The sequence below is a fragment of the Anas platyrhynchos genome, chromosome 1 (genome assembly GCF_047663525.1).
Source record: "Anas platyrhynchos isolate ZD024472 breed Pekin duck chromosome 1, IASCAAS_PekinDuck_T2T, whole genome shotgun sequence".
NCBI lineage: Eukaryota > Metazoa > Chordata > Aves > Anseriformes > Anatidae > Anas > Anas platyrhynchos.
Genome location: NC_092587.1, coordinates 145,063,412 through 145,082,596, shown reverse-complemented (window position 1 = coordinate 145,082,596; position 19,185 = coordinate 145,063,412). Strand labels below are relative to the sequence as shown.

General features: G+C 42.3%; 1 protein-coding gene across 12 annotated transcripts in view; it reads left to right on the top strand.

Moving 5' to 3' along the window:
- Positions 1-19,185, top strand: part of MCF2L (MCF.2 cell line derived transforming sequence like) — a 152,005-nt gene that overhangs the window by 31,455 nt on the left and 101,365 nt on the right. The gene's annotated exons all lie outside the window — the stretch shown is intronic.

Here is a 19,185-nt window from a genome sequence, read left to right as displayed (position 1 = left end):
TATATCCATGTGGACTCTTGAGGGCTGTTTGTCAACAATGATGACTTCTCTTTTCATGTTATTTACCCTAGTCTTTTGCTCATTTAAAGTGCAGTGACTGAATTATAGCAGGAAAACTTACATCTGAACCACAGAACCACAGAATCAGTAGGGTTGGAAGAGCCCTCCAAGATCACCTGGTCCAACCACCCCTCTACCACCACTGTCACCACCAAACCATGTCCCCAAGCACCAGGCCCAACCTCTCCTTGCACACCCCCAGGGACGGTGACACCACCACCTCCCTGGGCAACCCGTCCCAGTGCCTGACTGCTCCTTCTGAGCAGAAATGTCTCCTCATTGCCAGCCTGAACCTCCCCTGGTGCAACTCGAGGCCATTCCCTCTGGTCCTAGTAACAGCACTACAGTGCTCCCACCATGTTATGTGGTAACATTATCAGCCAGTTTATCAAAGAAAATGCTTTTATTCTCAGACATGCATGACTAAAGCTACCTGACAGTTTTCTGTATTCAACAGTGAAAGTAGGAAAACTTTCAACAGACAGACAGAGATCAGGGGCAATTTAGCATTAAACATTAAAACATTAAACATTAAATGTTGGCACACGTGGAGTAGCTCTTCAGAGGCTTGCAGGACGTGTTACTGTCAGTCTCCTGTTCAGCATATGGACTTCTGGCATGCAGAGCTGGGAAAGCCCTGCCTGGATTTCTGTATTCTGTGATACTGGAGAAGAAAAAAACCTGTTACTTTGATGTGTTTTTATGATCCTGGTGACTCAGAGTACCTTCTTGGCACAACAGCCTGGCACAGCCGCCTACCACGCGTCCAACATGAGAGAGCCAAGCCGAGAGATTACCTCATGCATATCAAATAACGAGGAATTTCTGCAGAAAAGGAACAGTAGCGCAGGGAAGAGGTGCGATACGTAACAAGGCTGCATTGTTTTCAAGGTAGTGTTTGTCCTAAGCTGACGTGTAGGGCAAAGCCCAGGAGCAGGAGGTGTTTGAGTCACTCTCCTTTTCCCTGAATGAAACACGTCGAGTGAGCTGCGGAAGAGACTTGCAATTGTGTTGTTTCTGCATCAGACCGACGGCTTCTTAAGATTTTCAGGTATCTGAAACAGGGCTGGAAGTTTCAGCCCACTGTTCCATAATGCCTGGCAAAGCCACTTTAATTTTGTTTCTTTGTTTCTCTTGTTTTGTCCTATTAAATAGCAGCCAGATATGCTTTCATTTCAGACAGAAGGAGTGTGATCTTGGATGCTTTTAGAGGGATCAGTTACTTGCTTGTCTCTTGGTAAGCCTGCGATAGCATGAGAGCTATCTCCAGCTATCCATGCTGCATAGCTCAAGCCATTTAACTTTGTCCCACGGAAGCCAGAACTGGCTGGGATTTTCAGCATGAGAAGAAGCTGAAATGGGGAAGCCTTGTGCTAGCTATCCCCAAACATTTGTAGCTTCACATCAAGGCTGAGCATGTTCAGGCTTTGGAGAAGCTGGTGTGAAGGGGTGTCAGGCAGTGAAGCTACTTTGAAAACACAATGGTAGACTGAGTGTGGTGCTAAGGTTGTGACGAGCTGATAGAGCACAGTGCAGCCTGATACCAGCTGGTTCTGTGGATGTAGGTGTGTGATGCTCTCTGGCAGCAGTCTGACTTCTTAAAATCAATAATTGGGGCAAATTGCTACTTGTTCAGAACAGCCACGCCATGGGGCTGTGACTTCAGGGTCATAAAATTCATCCCCCATTGTTACTGGGGGCTTTTGCTAAGCACCAGGCTTCTTAAAAGTCTCTCTGCCTTCAGCACATTGTGTAGCAGGTGGGAAATGTGCAGCTGGAAGTCGCTGTCCTGATGCTTTTGTAGTTCTCGATTCTTGTTGAACCAGAGATGTATCTTCCTTTTCTTTCAACTCCTGCCTGTAAGCAGGTGAACTTGAAGGGAGGGTGGCTTTCTGTATGAAACAATAGGATAACTGATATAAAGAGAAAATCACGAGAATGCAGTGCACGTAGCTGATATTAAAAACAACGCTTCAGGCTACAACCTTTGCTATTAAAAACATCCGATGGTAAATTACAGCCGTTCTGTAAACAGCCCTGTGTCTGGCTTCTGGGCTGGGCACAGGGCTTTGCTTTGGTGGTGTCTTGTCCTGGGCTGCTGGTTGTTGTTCTGTCTTACCTGTGTGGCTTACCCTGTGAGTCCAGGCTACCTCGTGTCACATGCCTGTGCTTTATCAGCTGCTTTTCCCATCCGGCCTCCAATCCAGCTTTGGCCAGTGCTGTACACTAACCATGCCAGTGTGTTGTATGGCTCATTTTGTTTCCTTTCTCAGTATTTACCTTGCACATGTTAACTGCAGGCACGATGCCTCCTGTAGCAGCTGCGTTGGAAAGGCCGCGTCTGCATTTCTTAAGGCTCCGTGTGCTGCTGCATGGTGTATCAATAACTGCATTGATGAGCACCTATTCCCCGTTTCTCTATATTTTCAACTTCCATATTTACTGCAGTGAAGGATGAGACAGTCATTTGGTGAGTTCACCTGGAAAGAGGAAAACTAGGAGCTGGTTTGTCAGAGTCCCTGCCTGCTTCTGAGAAGAGCCTAAGCTCAGCTAGATGTGTTCTGTGGGCCAGGGCAAAACTTACCCCTTTTATCTCATCTCTAGCACATAACGTGTACTTCTCTCTCTGGACAACAGGTAATTTTTCTGCTGAGTTGTGTTTTCAGCTTCCAGCCAAGTCTGTGGCTTGCCTGCTCTTACCCAACTGGTTGAACAACGGAAGTTGGAAACTTTCTTTATTTACAGTTTTGCTGTTCTGAAGCTGATTTTATTCACACATTGAACATACAAAATACAAGCTCTCACACCAGCATTCAATGAAACACACAAATTAAAGAAAAAAAAACACACTTGTGTTTTAAGAGAGGGATTTTCCCAGCTTTGCTTGAGGACTGTGGAAGAGTGGAAGAATTGAAGGGAACGACCAGGGAGGAAGATGGGTTCAGGAAGCAAAACAGATGTGTTTGGTTGTGCAGCCTGGATAAAAAGCTGGCAGAAACGAGGTGACATAAAAAGATTTTTTGGATATTGTGCTCATAGATAAGCATTTAGTAGGGCATGAGGCTGGGGGCCCTCTGCTACAATATGTCTGAACACAATAGCTGTATGTTTAACAGTTCTGATGGAATATGACCTACATTCACAGAATCACAACAGTGATGAAAATTCATCATCATTACTTAATTCATGCTTGAGTGGATGCCAGGCTCTAATTATGAGGCAGCTCCAGTCTGCTCAATACCCAGACATTTGCTGTGACCCTGGCACAGCTGCTTTTGTCGAGAACAGAGTCAAAAATTCCCTTTCTGAGCTCTCTGCAAAGACTCCTGAAGCTGCAAGTGACCTGTGGGATACACTTTGGAGCTCTGATATTAAAGATTTGAAGGTAAAGAAGGGCAAAGAGTGTCCAAGTGCATTGCAAAGAGCTGGAGGAAGCCATTGAAGTTGTTTATGGTGGCTGAAATGGCGTCAGCAGCTTGCAGAAAAAATTGGTCATTTCCACATCAGCTAAATCACTTATGAAGTAGTTTATGAAGGTAAGAAACAAAAATAAACCTACAGATAGCATTCTGAGCTTTCTAATTGCATACTTTCTTAATTTTCCTCTGCTGAGCCTCTTCAGTGTTTCTTTCCCCCAGCTTATGCTGCTCTTTTTGGTTCACTTTCAAGCCCAGTGCAGTCTGCTGCTGACTTCAGTGGCATCGTTTTTGCACATTAAGTTCCTCTGAAAATAGTGTACCCAAATTGCTCTGAGAGTACACAGCCCAGCGTGGGAGAGGGTTATTAATAGAAACAGCTTCTCTCTGTTGCACGAAGGCAGAATATGAGTTATTTCAGTGAGGCAGGTGGAGGTGGTTTTTTTACAGCAATTGTTTACATTTTTGAACACCTAGCAGGGAATTAAAAAGGTCTGGTAAAAGCTGCATGGCACAGAGGGCTGCCATACATTTCATATCAGCAGAGTGAAGGCATGTAATAAATATTGTGTTGACTTTGTACGATATGCTTAGCAGTCTAATTTACAGCAGTACTAACAATTCCCAACCAGCCCTCAGAAAAACAGGAGCCAACTTTTCTGCACCCTACCACCTGCCTTTTAAAACACGGATACCAAAAAATGTCTCTGGGGTTTATATGCCATTATTTTAAAACATCTTCATCCCCAATGGTTCTTTCAGAGCAATGATCTAGGACTGAATTCAGTGAAGACTCTGTCTGATATTTATGTTATTCTGCAAGGAAGTCTTCTCAGAGCTGGTGAGAAATGGCAAGATTTAAAGTTTTGTCCCCTGAGGAGGCCAAGAGTTGAGAGAGATCCAAAAGTAGTTTGAAGGGAAACACAGGTATTTGTGATAGTCCCAAAGTGTGTTTGCCAAGGCAGGAAGGAACCTGGGTGTTGCTGTTTGGCACTTGCACCATAAAGAAGTCCCTCCTGTTCCCACATCTTCCTTCCCCGTCGAGCAGTTCCTGACCTTTTGCACGTGGTCACTGCTTCAGCTGCTGCATCGCCGGCCACTGCCTGGTGTCCCTCCTGGCTGGGAAGCACACCACCACCTCCTGTGACCTGCAGCCTTGCCAGTTTGACAGCCAGCATGCAAGAGATCTCATCCTTTGAAAATGATGGTGGCATTCTTGAAATACCTAGAATCATAAAATGGTTTAGGTTGGAAGGGACCTTAAAATACTGAAAAAGGAACTTCATTTGAACTACTCGTACCTTTACAAAGGGATATTTTGAGGGTCAACCCCAGTTTCTTAAAGCGTGCTGCTACTAACACATCAGGCAATGAATTAGTAAGTTATTAAGCTATGAACAAATGAACCTGTGTTTGTTTTAAAGGCCGGTCATCTGCTCTGTTCTATTTTCGTTGCTGGGTATCGCTCCGCACCGCCTGCCGAGCCCTCCGCAGATGAGCCACGCTGCACTTGGCAGCTCCCTGCCTCCAGTAACTTGTTATCTGTGCGAGACAGCAGCAAAGGGAACATCAGACAAGCGTGCTGGAATTGGCGAGGGAGGAACATTCCCAGCGGGAAATAAGGTCAGGCACGTTGCTGCACCAGGGCTGCGCTCTACCTTCGCAGCCCTGGAGCGGTTTTTCTCGCTGCACCTGCTCTCGCCGGGGGGAGAAACACGAAGTGTGGGCACCTCGGAGGGGCTGGGCCCCTGCTTGCTGGGTTTGGCAACCTGGTGTGGCTCCCGACCACTTCATTGGTTTGCTGGGCTCTGACAGATGATCGATGGTGAGCCAACAAACCTACAGTTTCTCCAAACCAAAGTTTCTAACATTGAGCATCGGTTTGATTGCTGGTAATAAACCACCTTATTGCCACCTGATAAATTAAGCCCATTAAAAAAAAAAAAAAAGTTGAAACAAGCATTTTTAATGCTTTTTCATTTCTGAAGTTTTCATTTTTTTAAGCTTTCATTTTTATTGAAGCTTTCTGAAAGCAATTGCACATCTTTTGCCCTAGCTTTGCCTTTGGTATATGGATTAGAAAGTTATTCTTACCAGAGTTTTAGCCATGTTTGTATCAGAAGGCAGTTTTCTTCTAAAGCTGTCAGTAAAAAGCAAAAAAAAAACAAATCTCAATGAATTTTTTTTTTTTTAAACTAGAGTTGATTCTAACATGTTTATCACCAAAAAAAGCAAAATTTCAACTGACTGCTAAGAATGTCTATTGGAAATCAATTTTATTTCTTTTTGTCACAAAGAATTAAGTGTAGCAAAAGCATAATTTTCTCTTAAAAACAATTTTGCTGAAAATTTGTGATTAGCACTGTTTACTGAAACAGTACTGCTGAAGCAGTGGAGACTTTAATATTCATACTTGTGTCTGGAAATATAATGAGTATTTTATTTCTAGATGCCATAATCAGAATTATGTAAGCCTGAGAGAAGGATTAACTTCTTTTACTGCAAAGATAAAACAAAGTATGTCTGAATAACCCAATTATTATCTCAAATTGTCTTTCATTTCTAAAAACAGATATGAGACATTAGACTTGCTGGAAAAACAAATTGTGATTCTGAAGGCAGCTGATGAAGACAGCATATTAAATTATGGAAAAAACTAATTTACTGGCTTATAAAACTGTGTGTCATAGGATGCACGACTGAAAAGCAAAATACACTTGGGGAAGTAATGTAGTTGCTTGCATGCTGAAATAATTTCTCAGTAGTGTCCACTTTAAAAGCCATTCAGCAGCTGTAGGGAAGATTATCCCCTGTAGAGAACCAGTTCCCTTTTGTAGAGACTGTGTATTTTTCAGCTTGTTCTCATATAGTTTGTACTAGTATTATCTGGCTCTCAATTACCTAGGCAATAATTGGATACAGTTTTTATAAGTGTCAGTGTGATATCATCCTTTATTATGAATGTATCTGGAAAATGACTGCCTCGTTTGGCTCTGTGCAGACAACATTTGCTCATTTGGAAGTCTTGGCCATATGACCCTTTTGCACTTGCTGTGAAATCCTGCCCAGCCTTTCCCAGACGGAGTGGCAGAGGTGGGTTGGGAGCTCTTATCTGCAGCTTCCAAAGCACTGGCAAATACTCTGGCTGGGACTGAGGTTTTTGTGAAGGTGATTTCTGTGCCACACGTGCTCCCACGTGGCTGCAGCAGTGGTGATTTTGGGCCTGCCTACGACGCTACTGCTCTGCAGCTCAGCCAGCAGACATGTGGCGAAACTCCTCGTCTTTAGAGCTGTCTCCTCTAATTTGTGTTTCTGGTGTTGCTGCATCAAACACAGTCATCTCTTTCACTCGTCTGGGTTAACCTCAAAGCTTACATGGGTGTTTTGTGGTAGAACTTTATGGCTGTTGGTTTGGTGGCTTGTGAAGCAGAGAGATGCTTCTTGATCCATTTGTCATACATAGCACTGAGGGTACTCGATTTCCGCAGAGGTCTGTGTGGATCCTGTGCCCATTAAACCCAGTTGCTGGACTGAGACTCTATCAGGGCTTAAGTTAATTAATTTTGACCTCATTTATTATTTTAGGGTTGATTTCAGTGAGTGTTATATCAGGTTCTTAGTCTTGATGTCTCATGAATTAGAAACATGGCATTTCTGCTCATCCTTTCCCCTTTAGCTGAAGACTGCTGCATTTTAAGATCTAATATCCATACACTGTTTTACAAAAAAATAAAAATAAAAAAATTAGCTTCATTGCTGTAAAAGGTAGTCATAACTGCATTTTACATGGCACCGCTTATCCAAACTCTCTTTCAAAGTTCTTTGTGCCTCTTAGAAAAATAGAAGATATATGTCGAACTATTTTTCAGCAGGCTTTGAAGAGGAAAAATGCAGACATAGAAATAATAGGGATATTCAAATTGCTAGTATGTATGAACTAAGATTTGACTTGGTTAAGTACCAGGTTTTTAACTCACAAGGTGAACAAATGGGATGCAGGTGCAGCCAGTGGTTGATTTATATCCTGTATTTCCCTGTGCGTCTTCATTCTTGCCTGACAATCTGAATGGAGTTTTGCATGACTTTGTGCTACATCTGAAGAAATAAATCTGTGATAGGATGGTGATCTGGAATGACATAAGCCTGAAAGGCTAATGTAAGGGTTGCGTCTAAAAGGGTTATTTTTAGCGTGAGATTTTAAAGTTACTTTAGTGAGCCATTAAATTTCTCCTCCTTTCTGGTTCAGTCATTATTATCAGTTGTAATTTACAGTTTTTCCATTGGTAATCTAAATTATAGTGGGAGAAAAAAGATCTGAAAAGCATTACTGCTTAAACTAGAGACGAAGTGTGTGTTGTATTAGTATCAACCTTTCATATCTGTAAGTAATCAATCTCAACAATAAGAAGAAGCGTAAGTAATTCATTGACTTTTTCTGCGGGGACATCTTGCTTCAGCTTTTTCCAAGCCAACTGGTAGGAGCTATGAATATTTATCCTGTTCTCATCCAGGAAAGCCCAATTACATGGCAGCTCTGTGCTGAATGAGTAGCCTTCATAAGAAATGTGCTTGTTCTGTTCTTTTTTTTTCCCCCATTCAGAACCCTATACTCATAATAAATACCTTGGTGTGGAGCAGTCTGGTGAGAATAGATTCAAGCTCTCAAGTTTATTCTTTCAACTGGAAAAGTGCCTTAAATCATGTATTTGATTTAAATACATAACACGCACCCTGAAAAGCAAGGACAGTACGTCTAGGTTTGCATGCCTGCCAGATGACTTATGTTTCCTCCCCCAGGGCCTTGCACTTTTTGCTCTGTGGGCCATAAATCATCACCTACAAAATCATGTAAAATGAGGTAACACACCACTGTGCTGTGTTTTAGCACACTTGATTACAATTTATGTCCCTGGACAGCCAATACTTTTAATGTCAACATAAACTGTAATTAGGTTGCTTCTTATCATAACATCATGTTTACACAACAACACGGTTGTTTCCCCAGCCTTACTGTATCACATTTCTTCCCTTCCACCAGCCTCTTTCTCATCTCACCTCTCCCTTAAAGATTTCTCTTTTTGCTGAATATGTTCTGGTATCTCAGTCGGACACCTGTGCCCTCATGCCAGTCTCACCAACCATCATTCCCCATCATCCTTCTGCCTCCAGATCCTACCAGGGGCAGTTTGCAAGGGGCTTGCTCCAGGGAAAGGAGTGAGCTCCCGGCCAGATTCATCATTTCAGAGGAGCTTCATCAAGCCCCAAGGATGGAGGTTCCTTTACCCTGTCCTGTTGCTGTTGTTAAAGCAGATGGGTTTAATACATGGGTTTTATCCATGTTATGGATAGAAAACTGTCTTTGGGGCGGTGGAGCTTGTATTGGGTGTTCAAAGTGGTTCCTGCTGAACTTGAAATCAATGAAAAGCCATAGAAAGCCAGCGGGTGGGAGGACGTTAACAGTGTAAGAGGCGTGACTGTCAGGACATGGAGGAAGTGAATCCTACATCTTTATTGCTATAAAGGATTGCATCACTCGGTGCCCGACAATAAAGACTACTTCCCGAGGTACTCGGTTAGAGGGGGCCCCTTCAGAAATGAAAGGAGATCTTGTTCAGCCAATCCTTTAATGACTATGTCTGTCTGTGGGCATCTGGGGGGAGGAGGGGGTCAGATAGCCAGATGAATTTTAACAGAGGGTCTTTGTGTAAAATATATGGACATTTAAAAAATCATGAAAAAATGTAAAGTTGCAGGGCAAAAAGTATTGCACTATTCTGTTCTGTATCGTGGTTACTTTGTAGTAAATACTCTGAGGATGGTACTTCAAATCTTTCTTGTTTTTTTTTTTTCATTTTTAAATCTATTTCTGGTTAAATTGTATTCGAAAGAGGTAGTTCAGCTGAGTGTGTAGGAAGATAAGTACATTTCAAATGGCTGGATTATGGGGAATTATGTTCCCTGGACTTGTCGTCATGTGTAGAGATTATTCAGAGTCATAAAGTACTCAAATTAATCAATTCAAATATTAATTCTTAGTTCTTTATTTCTTGAACGCCGAAACAAGGAGACATAAGCCTTCATTTGAGGAAACTGAATGGAGTTGGTAGTTTGGAGAACGAGAGGATTTGGAGTCTGTTCATCGTGTTGTAGCACTATCCACCCATTACGAACAAATTGATAATTTGCTGTATCAGTCAGTGATAACCTAATGAGCTGCCACTGAGTGGGGTTTAATTGCCTTTTGCGAAAGATGCTGCAAAGAAAGATCTACAAAGGTAGAGCCTCGTTCCTTCACTAGCAGCCAGAAACTGTTATACTGGGCAAATACTGAACATCGTGCAGACTTTAGATCTACCTTAAATACATTTGCTGGAGCTCATTTTAGTGTCTGAAAAATTAACATGAATTTGAAGACCACTTTTCTCTCTTTTGTTGAAGGAGCTTGGCTATCATGCTCATAGTTTTTGTGCTTTCTAACAACTGATAAATATATAATGTATCTACCATTTCTCTGCCTGTGTGTCTGAACAACTTGTGAATAATTTAATGTTTTACTTTACCACTTTGCTTTTTCACATAACTCTAAAATGAGGAAGATAAGATTCTGCTAAATTATTAATTCAGTGGGAAATTGGAACAAGTTATATATATTAAGCACTGAAAATTGTTCTCTTTTTTCTCTGGGGAGAGCACGAGCAGTGAATGCAGCTGGCTGACAACAAGGGAGCTAAATAATCAAGGTGATGATAGAATAATTTGGATAGGAAAGGACTTCAGGAGGTCATCTAGTCCAACTGCCTCCTCAAAGCAGATCTGCTTATCATGGGCTTGTCCTGCTGAGACTTGAGCACCTTTGAGGGTGGAGATGATGCTCCAGGAGTCTCCTCAATCCTCTGGTACATGGGCCACACACATGGGACCTGTTGCCTGGCTGGCTGCTAGCATTTGGTGGCAGTGGTACACATTTTCCTGCTGGTTCAAATCTTTTCACCAAAGCACCAAGTTTTCACACATTGGTTTTAAATGTTTGAAGAGAATTAAATGGTTCAGAGAAATGTTGTAAGTATCCAGGACAGCAGCAAAGTCCAGCTGCTGGTGCTAGTGGCATCTACACATCACAGATCTGATCAAAGATTGCTCCTGTGACCCAGTCTCTGATTTATGTTTGATTGCACAATGAAAGGACTGCTTCCTGAGACAACTGTGTCCTTGGGTTCGGACTTACACTGCTGATTGTTTAACACCCTGCTAACCGTTTCCTACACAGTCAAGTGAAACACCTGAGTTTGGAGGGGATCCGTGTGTGGGGAATGTGTGCAGGGACTAAAATACACACAGTTTAATTGCAGAGGGACAGCATGGCAGATGGAGTGGTGAGAGAAGGATCAAAATTGTCCCCTGGAAGTGATGCCAGCGTTCTGGAGCAGATCACGCTCCTCGAAGATCTCAACTGCTTCATCTCTGAAACCACATCCTCAATACCAGTCTATTAGCAAAAGCATTCTTCCTTTCTCTTCCTGAGTAGCTGCACTTACAGCTTTTGGTTGTCTTCCTTAGACAAGCTAGGATTGATTGAGTCAGTCAAGGATGAAGAATGAGGTAATGGTTGTAGCTGTCACACTTTAGCTGTCGGAAACACATCCTTGATGAAAAGCAGAGCATGCCTGGGTAATATTTCTTCTGTATGGGAACAAACAAAACCTGCAGACACAGCGCTACCTTTACCTGACAAGTTTGAAGCATCATATAGATTGTCTGGAAAAAAAAATCTCTGAATCCAAATATGACAAATAAGACCAAAATCTGTGAGGGAGGAAGAGGATATTGACTGGAATTGACCTTTGGTTTTACAGCTCTACAGCTATGGGAATCCCCGTGGCGTACCCTTTGTAGGCCTTACTCATGTGAGAGAAAATGCAGAAAAATATTTTTGCTCTAATGCAAGCTATGATTTTTTTAATGTCCTGACTTTTTCTTTATCCTTAGTGTCAATGTTATTTCCCTCAGTGTTTCCATGCAGTGAAAGCATGTCAGGAGGAGCCGTGATTTCATCAGTGCCCATTTCTGCTTAACAGATTTAACTTGCCAAATCTTACATGTCTTTCAACAGATTTTGGTGTAATCATATATTTGGGGACTGTAACTTCAACAATACATTTGCCCATTGTGCCTTTGGATGGGTTCTAAGTGTGTAGCCATGACTAGTAATCAGTAGTACTATTTTATTGAATCATGTCAGGTTTTCAGCTGAAGAACCCTAAAGATACAGGGACAGATTGTGAGAAGAAATTACTACTCACTTGAGGAAATAAAGATGATAAATCTTCCCAACCTGCAAATCACTAGGTATTTATGATTTCGGCAGATTTCCACGTGCCACAATTTGTGCTGGGGTTATTGGCTTCTTTAACCCAGAGCCACATCACGCGTCACCGCCCTGCTTGTCTTACCTGGAACATTTCTGTGTGTGATTCTGACTGCAGCTACAGAAATACACATGCCAACACAAAGCAAGCAAGGGGAAGAAGACCCTGAGAGCAGGAATTCTCCCCTTGGCAGCAGCACGGAGCTAGGCCCAACAAAGTGCCTGTGTGACTGTGGCTGTATTCAGTCGGTGCTTGCTGATAACATGCTATAGATGGAATGTGCTTCTCATTCTTCTGAAGAATTACAGCCACAGTAACTGCATATCATACAGCATTTGTTTTACGTTTTCAGAAGGAAATTGTCTGTTGGTTCTTAGTTGTCAAAGAGCTTTTCATTCTTAAACTTAATCGTAGACTTGTCCTAGGGATTGGTAGTTCCAGATGGTCTAAAAACCCTTGGTCTCTCCCTTACTCTGTGTTTAGATTTGTTTGCTTCAATGTCTTTAATTGTGACTATATAATTAAAACGTCCATTAGAACTGGCCAGCTGATGAGGCCAGAATGAGGAAAACTGACTCTGAACTGGCTAAAACTTGGACTGTGTTTAGTAAACTGGCAGCTGTCCCACCAGTAACTCCCTTCATCCCAGTTCAATTAAATTTCTTTATCTGTACATCGGGAAAATCCCATTTAGCTGGAATCCTACATGAGTGATCATCAAAATAAGCAGTTAATGAATTCTTTGTGTTTATTAATATTATGAAAATCTCCTTCTTTCTCCAAGTACTTGTGTGATACATCACTTTTGCATCCCCATGGCACTTCAGAAACTTGCAGAAGAAACCCCCCTGTGCTGCATCACAACAGTGGCTGGAGAAAAATGGCATTAATTCTTACTGCCTCAGGATTTTTTATAGCATATCTGAAACATCTCTAAAAGGTATTATGTCTAGCTGCATACCAGCCTTGTGGAGTATTAATAGCAGTGTTTCTTTTGTGCCAAGTGGATTACTGCCATATAAATTTGTAATCAGTGTAACAGTGCGTGCAGAAGAATTTCAAAGCAGCTACTCAACTGAAAACTCTTTCACTTTATTAATTAACCATTCATGAAGAGACTAAAAAGGGAGGATTGTGAAACATGGAAAAGAATTAAAGTCTTACAGAGAAGAGGTGAGAACCGAGTGCAGGATCACTTGGGTCTGAAACGCATGGCAGCAGCGAACACTTCTGAGAAGGAAACTACAGTAGCAGAGACAGTAAGCTCAAAGGGTGCTTCTGGCCTGTGGTGCTATGGCAAGGTGATGTCAGCTGCTTGTGTAGGTGCACAGTATTCGTTTTTTACTGCATGCATTTGATTATTGAGATTTATCCTCTTTATTATACTCTTTAATGTCTTTACTGATGATTTGGATGAGGGAATTGAGTGCACCCTTAGTAAGTTTGCAGATGACACCAAGCTGGGGGAAGTGTTGATCTGCCAGAGGGTAAGAAGGCTCTGCAGAGGGATCTGGACAGGATGGGTCAATGGGCAGAGGCCAGTGGGATGATGTTGGGGCAGAATGGCTGAAAGCTGTGCAGAGGAAAAGGATCTGGGGGTGTTGGTCAATGCTCACCTCAACATGAGCTGGCAGTTTGCCCAGGTGGCCAAGAAGGCCAACAGCATCCTGGCTTGTATCAGGAATAGTCCAGCCAGCATGACCAGGGAGGTGATCGTCCTCCTGCACTCTGCTCTGGTGAGGCCGCACCTCAAGTACTGTGTTCAGCTTTAGGCCCCTCACTAGAAGAAGGACATCAGGGCCCTTGAGCGTGTCCAGAGCAGGGCTACGAAGCTGGTGAAGGGCCTGGAGCACAAGGCCTGTGAGGAGCAGCTGAGGGAACTGGGGGTGTTTGGTCTGGAGAAGAGGAGGCTCAGGGGAGACCTCATTGCTCTCTGCAGCTACCTGAAAGGAAGCTGTGGGGAGCTGAGGTCGGCCTCTTCTCACAGGTAACCAGTGATAGGACCAGAGGGAATGGCATCAGGTTGCACCAGGGGAGGTTCAGGTTGGCAATGAGGAGACATTTCTGCTCAGAAAGAGCAGTCAGGCACTGGGACGGGTTGCCCAGGGAGGTGGTGGAGTCACTGTCCCTGGGGGTGCTCAAGGAGAGGTTGGGCCTGGTGCTTGGGGACATGGCTTAGTGGGTGACATTGGTGGTAGGGGGGTGGTGGGACCAGGTGATCTTGGAGAGCTTTTCCAATTTTAATGATTCTATGATTCAATGAACATAAGAAGCTGTAGCCAGGGTCCACCGCTGCTAGGGACTGTAGATACATTGATCCAGCAGCAGCCAATACCGTATTCTGCATTTTGTTGTTGTCCAAGGTGTTGTCTCCAGGAAAAGACCTGAAAATCACCCATCTAACCCATCCAGTTTTGCAGTGTCCTGAAAGTGAAGTTTTGTTGGTGAGCTGATCACTAATCTCAAATGTGGCAGACCAGACTGGGAAGAGGAGCCGTACCTGGCTGTGGCATAAACTCATACAAACTCCTCCTTTCCCTTTCTTACTGCTTCTGCTGGAAATCAACCCAGTGAGTAAGTACTGTGTGCTTGCTGTATGTAGTTGTTAAAAGATACAGCTTTTGAGCTCGAACTCATTCTTTTGAAAACAATTCAAGAACTTGTAATCTTAAACAAAAATTATTTTAACATCAAGGTTTGGCTTTCTGTCCCCAGCCAGTTCTGCACAGAGCGGTGTCATGGAGGGCCAGCCAACGTTGTTGACTGTGTTTATTATTCATTTGTGTGTATATATATATATATTATGTGTGTATATATATGTATATATATACATATATATATATGTATATGCATGTATATGTATATGCATATATACATATATATATATGTATATACACACATATATACAGAGATGCAGGTAGTTTTTGAACAAAGCTTCCAGTGGCACAACTGAATGTATATTGAAGGTAACTACTTACCCTCACCCCCCTAGTTCAGTAATTATTTATACAGATGTAGTTGGCACATAATGGGATTGACCGCAGTGTCCCAGGATCTATGTGCTGGGAGTGGCCAACATGCCTGAAACTGTTGTATCTTTACAGGACATTGCCAATAAAGATATATCTTACTGACCGTTTTAAGCCATTTATTTTCTCAGCCGTTGTTTTACCTGGTTTATATCAGTAGTGGCCCCTTGTCCGTGGCTCTATGGTTTGCAGGCATCAAAGATGTGTAGTGGTATCATGGGCTTCTTGGTCTCTCATCAGTTTCTTTCTCCTCTTGCCTTGTACTGTACTCGCAGCCTCAGCAGCAGGAGATTGGGTGCAGGATGGACTTGGGAGAGGCAGGTGAAAGCATGGGGCTTTATCAAGCATAGGATTAATTTTACGAAGTTAATCAAAACAATGAAATGAAATTCCAGAAATGCTTTGCAGGAGCATCCCAATCTGAATGGGTTCCTCTTCTTCACCTGCCTCTGTAGTTTTCTTTACAATGTAATATTAACACTTCCAGAACATTGAAACCCTCATTTTATGTCCTGAAGGTTGGTTTTGTTTCTTGTTTTATATTTAAGATACAAAATGATCCTCAGTGATTTTAGGATTTATTTTACGGTAGCAACTATATATATCAACTTTTTTGAGAGATTGCTTTGAGGAAAGACTGGCAGCTGCAGTTCAGCAGCATAATGTGCAAGTATAAATAGAATGCAGGCTGTCCATTTATCTCAGCCCCGATTGACTTATATTCATCTGATGCCGAGGCTTGTTACAATCATGGTTTGTGTCTGAGCAGACACGTTCACTTAGGATTAAGCTTGGAAAACTAATCTAATAAACCCATGTAACTTAATTAAAGCTTTCCCTATAGATTTCTTGTGAAACCAAGTAATTCTTTTACCTCTTAACCTTTAATAAGTTAATGTCAAAATATTGGGAAAGTTTATCACTACCTGTGGTTTGGGGAGATGCTGAGTTTAAAATAGCTTTCACGTTTGCTTGGATATATTTTGATTAATACCTATTTCTGAGTTTTCTTTCCAGTTCAGCTTCTACTTTTCTGTCATGGTATTTTATTAAATGTGATTTCACTTCACAGATTCTCTAGATTACATTACAGAAGCCCTATCTAAGCTTTCTCATAGAGAGAGTATTCTGGTAGACAAGTCTAAAAGTGAAATATAAGAAAACTATTGAAACAGGTATAAAAACAGGTATATCTAACAGGTATAAAAATAGAATAGGCAAAAGATGTACCTGAACTTGATATTAATCTCATCCCCATCGAAAAAGGAAGAGTCATTTCTTGTATTTCAATCTCCTTGGCATTGTGGAGTAATGACTTACTTCTCAGGTTTTCAGGCAAGTTTTCTCTCAACATCTTCCCTTTACAAGAGCCCTGTAGAATTTATAGATGTAAAAATATCAAGTTCTGTCTCTTTGAAGTCTCAGCTACCATTTCTTACTTGCTTAAAATCAGCCTCTGGCTGACACTTCACTATTTTATCATAGTGGCTAGCCTCTGGCATGGATTAATTTTTATAAACTTGTTTTTAATTTAAAAAATCAACACAAGCAAAATACTTGCCATAATTTAACATTTAAGTATGGCTATGAGAAAGCTCAGAACTGAGCATCATAACAATCAGTATTCCCTTGTTACAGTGTAAGGGTGTTCAACTGTATAAAGCAGGTTACATTTCAGATTAGAAGTAATTTCTGTGTTATCTTTTTAATGTGCCCAAAGCAATCATTTTGTTCAATAATGTAGCATGAGTCCAATTTAGATTTTTGTTCGTACTACCGTTTTCAACAAGACAAGTATCATTTGTGTGCAGGGACAACTAATGGAGCATGTTTAAGCAGAAAAACCTGAACAGCAGATCTCTTTTGTGATGTGCTTTTCTTCCCCCTCATTTAATTTCCACTATTATTGCAAATGCACTGATACTGAGAGATAAGCATGGTGCTTGCTCCTTTTTTAAAGGACTCTGAGAGCTAGCTTGTATGTGCCCTTGTATTTGGTTTTTAGAAACTTTTCCAAGAAACAGTGATTTCAGACCTTCATGTGTACATATGTTAGATGCAAATTCCCCATGTAAGTTTTACAGTCTTTGTGTTCTTCGTGCAAGATCTCTCTTGCAGTCCTCTGCGTTATTATCTTATCCCATGATTGCAGTGGGATGTGATGGCACTGCTGATTGCGAAGTTTCTCTGCAGAACCTGCTTCCTGCAGCGACACAAGGGACAAAGGACAGGACAAATTATAGATAGAGATCTCATAGATGGACTCCTGCACAGTGTATGCACGGTGGGATCTTGAAGTACCAGGTGTAGGTGGCACCATGGTTTCTAGCTCACTTTTTCCCTGAAAAATGAGATTTAAACTTAAGGAGAAATGGCAACACTGGTGGCAGTGGCTTATCAGCAGGCCTGAAGATTAACTTGTGTTAAGGAGCAGAAGAAACACAGGAACATAAATTTGTGTCCTAATGCGGTGTTGATTCTGCTCCCAGAGCCTCCTGCACTGTACTGCTAGGAGGGATACTTGGCCCTCTAACATGACCATTTCAGAGCTTGGCACTTCATGCCAGGATGTAAGGAAGGGTCTGTAAATACTTGTTGGGATCCGGGGGAAAATCACATTAGGGCATTTGAGATGTTCCCTGAAGATAAGGCTCCTGTACAAACAAAAAGATGAAAGGAACAACAAGAATCTGGCAGTGATCAAAGTGATGGCAGCTTAAATTAATGATCCCCAGGAAAACTTGAGGTTAATTTATTAACAAAAATATTGTGACAGTTCCCAGGAAGAACTGGAGAGAGTATACATACAGATGTAATTCAGTGTGGCTGCTTCTACTGCCAATGTGCAGCACTGCACCTGCAACCAGAAACAGACGTGGAGATGGAGCTTGGGAAAAACGAGAGCTGTTTCTTTGCCAGGATCCTGTTGACTCCATCAAGCTGTCTGTGGTCATTTAAAGATGTTCACAGAGGTGTCGCCCATTGAATGCTACTGGTTACGTGACGTGAAAGAAGAGAGAGGTGCAGTCACGTAGTACTCAAAGAATCTTACCGTCTTGAAACTGCTAAGTAGGTTGCTGATGCTGTACAGAGCAGAGAAGAAACCCTTCTAATATGAGCTTTTGTTACAGCAATGCCAACGGCAAGGGAAAATATTCTGATTATTTTCCTGGAGATAGAGGCTGTGGCTGTTTGGAAAACGCTGCATTACACCATCTGTTTCCTCCTGATTGTGCGCCGCCGCAGCCATTGTTGTGATTAATTTCGTTGCTTCTAGGCACAAATTTGAGTGCTTGAAAGAAGATTAAAAGCTTGTTTTACGGAGGGGGATGTAGCTAATGGGGAGCTTTCAGTTGGATTGTGTGTACTTAACAACTTTACAACTCAAGTCATCAATCTTCTGTGTGCTTTAGGTACACGAGGAAAGTGAGGATAGCGTCTTTTTGCTTCGCTGTAATAACCCTCTGCATGAATTGTTGGTGAGATGGCCACCACTGGCATCATGGCACACCACCAGGACAGTCACTTTTCTAGCTGGTGGCTCAGCTGCTGGAAGGTAATGCGCAGTCTCACCCACCTTCCAGTCAACATTTGGACCAATTCCTGCCATCCGGAGGCTGCTGTGTCCTAAAAACCCAAAGGAGTAGCCTGCTGGACAGGAGGACCGGCCACATCCACCACCTCCCCTCAGAAGCTCAGCAGCAAGGAGCACATTGTGGTGGTGTCTCTGTGGGGGTCATCGTTTCACTGCATCTGTCTCACTGTGCCCCCAAGCGAAGAGCAACCCCATAAAATGTGGGATTTTGCCTCATATTGGTGCCGCACCTATTTCAGTGCCATCCTCTTTTGCATGAACACTGGACGTGTAATGCAGTGGTGGTGTGCATCACGGCGGTTTTCCACCACTGGGATGTTCCCCTCCTTTCTTCCTTCCTTCCTTCCTTTTAATTCTCCTGTTACTTAAATAAGCTTGGCAGGCCTTTGATCTAGGATAAGTAGCACAGCTGCATTATGCAGTGGTCCATCTGCTTATTATAGTGAATTTGGAACACGAGTGACATTTGCATGAACGCATTAATTCTTATTTACTTGTCTACCTCTCTTGATCATCACATTTCAAGAATGACACATTTACCTATGATTTCATATCAAGAGTCAAGCATTTTATCCCCTGCTAGCCAGGTACATTCAGGCTAGTGTTTTATAAGTTAATTAATATTTACTTCCATGTGACTTAAGTAAAGGTTGCCTGTTTTAATTTGCTTTCAGAATAATGATAGTTGGGAACCTGATTTCAGAACACTTCTTCAGTTT